This window comes from Kogia breviceps, chromosome 3, assembly GCF_026419965.1.
Source record: "Kogia breviceps isolate mKogBre1 chromosome 3, mKogBre1 haplotype 1, whole genome shotgun sequence".
NCBI classification, from domain to species: domain Eukaryota; kingdom Metazoa; phylum Chordata; class Mammalia; order Artiodactyla; family Physeteridae; genus Kogia; species Kogia breviceps.
In genome coordinates, this window is record NC_081312.1 from 53,623,792 (window position 1) to 53,630,926 (window position 7,135).

The 7,135-nt window shown below is 33.0% G+C and overlaps 1 pseudogene; it reads right to left on the reverse strand.

The window, feature by feature from the left end:
* Window positions 1-647: 647 nt before the first annotated feature.
* LOC131752808 (nucleolar protein 56 pseudogene) lies at window positions 648-3,103 on the reverse strand (annotated as a pseudogene).
* Between the last annotated feature and the right edge of the window lie 4,032 nt (window positions 3,104-7,135).

The following is a 7,135-nucleotide window of genomic DNA, read 5'->3' on the forward strand; positions in this document are numbered from 1 at the left end:
ATACATAAAATTGCTATTGTATTAAGATTGCATTGAATACATTTAAAAGTGAGGTAACAGTTTGATTTAAAAGTTTAATGTTAACAATATGCTGTGTTCCAATAAACTTTATTTACAACAGGTCCTAGGGTTCTAGTTTGCAGATCCCTCTTTTAATCCAAAATGTTTGAGTCTGATTTCTGAGACAACAATAGGTCATTGAAACATCCCTTTATATGAGAAAAGGGTAGCTTCTCTAGAAGCACCTTTCTAAAAGTAAAAGCGCTTTTACTTTTTATTCAGAATAGTCCCATGGTCAGGACTTACTGCAAAGAGGCCAGTGTTCCGTTATCCAACCTTTATAGGCAAAGAAAGCAAGGGAGAAAGAGGTTGGGATTAGATAACAACTAAACCTCCTTTAACTGTGTAACACAATGTCCTCGCTGTGTTCGAGTTTTGCCCTTCTCTACATTTGGGGAATTCTGAGCGAAGAGTGAGTTACTACATTATTCCTTTCCTCTGCCAAACACCACATGGTGCTGAGAATTACTTAATTCCTTTTTTTTTTTTTTTTTTGACTCGTGAATTTGTTTTTATTTTTATTGGGCTATAGGGGACGGGTTGGGAAATATCTCTGTAAGTTATACCCTACTAGGCAAATGTCCATTCTAATTTTCCTGGGATAGCTTTCGGAGCTTTTTCTTTGCCTTGGAGCTGCCGCTCTTGCTGGCAGCAGCCTCTTCAGGTCCACTGCTGAGAGGCTCCTCCTTGGAAGAGAATTTCCTCTTTTTTCTTGGGGACTCTCTTGTTTCCTGACTCTTCAGGGTCACTATCTGGTTCCTCTTTGGGGAAAGATTTCTTCCTCTTGGTAAGACTTCCACTGCCAGCTGTCTCTTCAAGATCACTACTAACCAGCTCCTCCTTGGAAAAAGATTTCTTTTTGGGGGTTTGGAGGGGACAGATGGGTCTTCCATTCCATTCTCCTGAGGAGCCTCCTGGGGCTTTTGCTTTTTCTTCTTTTTGGGTCTTTCACTTGTCTCCTCACATTCCTCTGGGGTACTACTGCTGTTTTCTGAAGACGCCAGGGCAATCGCAGCCAGCCTTTTCTTTTCCTTCTTCAAGCGCTTCTTCTGTTTCTCCAGCTTCCTAGTAATCTCAGCAGCCGCTTCCTCTGCCTGAACCATTGCCTCCCTCACGACATCCAGATTCTTTCGTGGAATCTCTCCAGTCTCATAGAAGGACAGCCGCTCCTCAACTTGTTCTCGAAGCTTCTCCCCAAATACACTGGTAGGTACCTCAGAGAAGCAATCAATTCGTGAGGCAATACTGCATTTGTTTGCCAGGTATCGGGAGATGCGGCCTTTGATCTTGGCAGCTGCTCGGCCAATGAAGGTAGAGTGGAAAATCAGTCCATATTTTGGGGTGTAACCCCTTGTCTTCAGGGCTCTGGAAAGTTGGTCCCTGTGCTGGGCCCAGGGAATCACTCAGACACCAGGACTGGCCATTACTTAATTTCTTTTTGTGAGTAATGAAAACAAAAAGTGTCAAATGAATTCCAAATGCAAAACAAATCTGTTAAAAATGATTATAAGATATTGTTTGCCTAATCATCTTCAAAAGTGTATTGCAGGTCTGTGATCACATACCTCTATTACCTGTGACGAAATTCATTTTTAAAAAGATAGGCTTATACTAATAAAACCTCACTTAAGAAAAAACTGACATTCCTTTATTCTAATCAATATAGAAACTAAACATTATTTAATTTACTCATTGCAGTTGTAAAGATGACAATGTCAATTTACATTATTATCCAAAGAACCATTCACTAATTAATAACCTAAAATAAGTCATGTTAATGAAGGCCAAATTCATATTTGCTATTAAATATCAATTGCCCTTGAAATAACATTTCGGTCTTCTCCAAAGCTGACTAGCCAGTACTTCAATGCCCTTGAAGACCACAAATTCAGTCACTCTATATTAAGATAGAAGAAGCTTGTATTTATTTAGAAATGAATTAACCCTAAAATTCTAAGTACTTATTTGTGAATAAATAATAAAAACATTTATATGCCTGAGGTGAACAATCACCAAATAATTTAGACAAATAGAATTTCATTTGAAGCACAAGAAAAATACATTTATAATTTTTTATAAAACTAAATTTGTAAGAGTTAACTGCTTTAACTGTTCCTCATATGCTATACTGACTAAAGTTATTTTATTTCAAAGAATAAAAAATTAAAACCGTAGCTCTAGACATCATACCACCTCTGCAATGGTCCCTTTTCTGCTACCACCTCAATACCACTGTAAGACACTTCCTATTGCAAGGGGCTATTTATGTCTCTAATCCTGTCACCACTTAGACACATTCAATTTGGGTCTAGAATGAGAGATCCACATTTCTCTTTTTATGGATTTATTGCACATTTATAGACAACATTATATTATGGTGATATTTTCAAATATACAAGATTGATATTATTTAAGAGAGACTATCCATATTCCTACCTAGATTCTATTATTAACATTTTGCTATATTTGCTTTTTCAAAAATCTACCATGTATCCATATACTCCTTAATTCATCAGTGTACTTTCTGCTAAATACTTCAGCATGCATATCAACTTGTATTCAGTATTCACTTAGTTTTTTTTTCTTTTGAGGTAACATTTACATAAAAATGCACATGAAAAGCACAAATCATAAGTGTACATTTGCTGCATGTATACATTAAAAAATATACACACCTATGTAATCCAGAAGCCCATCAAGATACAGAACTTTATCATAGCACCAGAAAATTCCCTCCGACCCTTCCCAGTAAAACCTTACCCTACTGTCCCATGAAACAACTGTTGTTTTTATTTTTTTCACCATTAATTTTTCTTTTGCTATAAATCTTGATATAAAGGATATCATGCCATATATGTATGTGTACTTGTCTGGCTTAGCAGATAGACAGATAAATAGATAGATGATAGATAGGTAGACAGATAGATACATAGACACATAAACACATAGGTACATAGATAGATACAGAGGTTGTTGCATGTACTATTAATTCATTACTTTCCATTGCCGAGTAGCAGTACTTCTTATATGGATGAAGTACCATAACTTGTTTATTCATTCTCTTATTGATGGGGAACTGGCCTGTTTCCAGTTTTTGCCTGTTGTGAATAAGGCTGCTATGGACATTGTTTTATAAGTGTTTTAGAACTGTTTGTTTCCATTTCTTTGGGGTAAATACCTGTGAATAAAATTGCTAAGCTAAAGGGCAAGTATGTGCTGGAGGGTGTGTAGTGGTATCTCATTGTTTTACTGTACATTTAACATAGTATATGCTCAAATTTAAAACCTTATAAAATACAGGTATAGAGAAAAAATAAAATTATATGTAACAGTGATAACCACTATTAACATTTTGACATATGTCTCTCAGAATTTTTCTCTAAATGTATATGAACACTGATAACTTGGATTAAATTTTTTAATTAGAAATCATCCAAAATATTATTAAGAACCAGTTATATTCAGGTATACAGTAGAGACAAAACACAATTGATATGGGGCTTACAATGAAAATAAGAATAATTAACTCATGCATATGGGTGTCAGGCATTTGCTTGATGTGCTTTTGCTTGAATTAGCTCATTTGAACTCCACATCAGCCCCATGAGTTAAAAATAACTTGCCTAAGTTTACCCAACTCAGACACGGACACAGGGGATAGAGCCAGAGCCAGAGCCCTGGCCCTCAACCCAATACTGTAGATGTGCACCAGGACAACATTCACATTGTATTGTATATGAATGGTGCTTCTGGGATTGTGCAAAGTAGTGACTTAGTGCTTATCCTACTAAGAATACTGTGGATATGTGTACTCTCCTTTCCTCTAATTATATAAAATAGATATAATCCTGCATCACTTTTGATAATTTTAAAGTATTTCACTTTAATATAATTTATTTTTAAAATTACCCCTAAATAAATAATTCCCTCTGTTTGGAACCACACTGACTCTACATATTTGAACACTTATCTGTGCACTCACATTCTATTGCTTCCTTAAGATACATTTTTGTAAGTAGATTTGTTGGATGGAAGGATATTCATATTGAAAAGTTTTACACATATTTTTTGGTTTCCCCCTAAAAAAGATGTCAATTATACATTAGTTAGTAGACTATGACTACCATTTTCCAAAACCTCTTATGTATACTGAATATTGTAAGTTCCTTTAATCTTTGTCAATCAAATGATTGAAATTTAATTTTACTTAATGAACATTTCTTAAATTTCATACTTTTACTGGAATGTTAATGTCTACTTTTGTAAGGAAAGTGTTTGTATGCTGGGCCCATTTTTAAATTCAAGTATATATACATGATTGTCATTACTCAGTAAGTTACAAGCATGAAACAATGATTTTAACACTTTGCTCACACATTCCCATCAAACTTTTAAAAGATTTTTTTCATTGATGAAATTTAAATTAAATTAAATTTAAATTAAATTAAAATTAAATTTCTGATTTAAAATAATTGTATTATCTTTTTAATGTCTATAGAATTTGTAGGAATGGCTCCATTCTGGTATTATGTTTATACTGGTTATTAACAGACAAATCATTTTAATAACAGCTAATTCTGTCCTCCATTGGCATCAGATACACCAAACCTTTCATCTACACCATACCAGTATGAGAATTGAGAAAGAGAAAGTAAAAAATTGAGTCACCATAAATTGTTCAAACTTTTGTTTATTAGACCCATTCGCTCATTTATATTTATTGAAAGCTACTAAGAACCAGTTACATTGCTTTCAGTGCTGGGCATAAATCAACTAAAAAGTAAAAATTCCCTGTCCACAGGAGCTGACACTTTAGTGGGAGAAGATGGAGATTAAAGATGTTAAATAAATTATATAGTAGCTTTATACGGTGATAAGCTCTCCAGAAAAAAAAAAAAAAAGAATAAGAAGAATAAGGAATTCTGATGGGAGATGGAACAGTGGTAGGGTTGCAATTTTAAGTTGCAAAGGTGAGGGAAGTACTAAGAATAATTTTCTAGCAAAACTTGAAGGAAGTACATTATAGGATATGTTTACTAAGTAGCAGTTCGGTTTGTTAATCTACCTGTCTGGGTCTTTGTTATCTCTTGGTGTTTAGGTGGGAGACAGATGTGTCTCTGTCTAATAAACGTTGTCTAATGTGACAACACTTAACAAGTTTGTTTTTTTCTTTCAAACTCTTCAGTGCAATACCTTTTAAATTCTCTAAGATTTACAGATGAACAAAACAAATATATAACTATGGATAATATTCTATAAAAATGGTTTAATTATAATAAAAACTCCAAAACTTTTCCATCTATTTTAAGATACAAAATTTATAGAACAAGTATCTTTTCCTGTTTCAGTGAAAACTTTTGTTTTCTGTGAAACTCTGTAATGGAAATCTCAGTGGAAATCTGTTTTCGTTTAAAATGTGTTCACGGTGACATTTTAAGAAGAAATCTGTTATGAATTCCCCTTTTCAGGCTGAGCAATAGTGAGTACTACTAGCAAATGCATCATGCTCCATTACATACATTAAACTACTTAGCAAGCTCAAGTGGTAACTTTAAAGGAAATATATACTATTAAAAACATTCCACTATTTGTCCAGCAGTTTAGAAACTAACAATAGTGCATTTTTTTCTTCTGTGTTTGTGGTTTTAGTTATTAAAGGTAATTATAAATAAAACTTGAAGAGGCATTCAAATTTTTGCATGAATTTTTACTCCTTTGGAGTTCTGCTAATGAAAATTGGCATTAAAAATCTAGTTGGAATGAAACATTATTCTCACGTGTGCATCTCTGTAAAATTCTGTGGGCTCATTTATAATACACTGAGTATTCTGAAATAAAATACTACATAATTTCAGTACACTTGCAAACAGAGTTATTGACTGTAATTTTGCTTGAAACTACAAATTGAAATTAGTTTACATAAATGCAACATGCTGTTTGTTTTTCTCATGCTACTGTGCTTAAAGGAATGACAATTCCTTTGAAAAGGTAGCCTTTGCAAGGTTTCTTAGACAATTAAAGATGTGGAAAATAACTCATCCTCCATTCCCAAAAGTTAGAAAGTTTTCAAATAACTGAATATTAATTACATTTTTCACTTCTATATTCAAGTAAAAACACAAATTTGATTCAACATGACATCATGTGCTACTTGATAGAAGAACACAAACACTGCCTGTGAAGTAATCTTGCCAAAACACCAATTTATAAAAAATATAGAGACAGGGAAATCTATTGAATAATGCCACAGGGGATGCAGTCAACAGAATATACACTGTGAAAAAGACACTGGATAAAAATTGGGTTTCATTATCAAATAATTTGCAAGAAAAAAAGAGATGGGGGAAATTATAGATTAAAGAAAGATTCTGTGTGCTTTATATTGATCAAGATTCAAATGAACACACTGTAAATAAGATGACATTTGTGAAATATTTGGAAATTTGAACACTAGCAGGATATTTGATGAAATTATTAACCTTGGTAGCTGTGAGAAAGATATTAAAATTATGTCATTTTTTTAGAATTTAGAAATACATATTAAAATATTTACAGGTACAATTGTATGAAGTCTGAGGAAATAGATCAGGATATGCAATAAATCAGACTGGCATGAGTTAATTGCTGAAGCTAGGTGATTTGTTCATGGAATTTATTGTTATTATTTTTCTTTGTTATATGTTTAATATTTTTAATAATTTTAATGTGAATTAATTAATGGCTTCATATGAACAAATAACACCATGCTGGTTAAAATTTGATGAACTCACACAAGAATTGTGACCCTGTGTCATACATCCCGTTAACAAACAAACAACGAAAGTCATTCAGGAGTAAATGCATATTTAATATATACTTATTGAACATTATTGGTCAAATGGAATTTCTCTTTGGGAGATTATCTGTAGGAAACTGCATCTTAGAAACCACTATTATTGTGTGATAAACTTTCTAACAAATTATTTTTGAAAGTAATTTTGGATTGGTTAGAAGCAGTTGTTTACAACAATACACTGTTAAGTGTTATAGGATGAAAACTATTTTTATTCATTACTTATGTGGTTTGTATGCCATG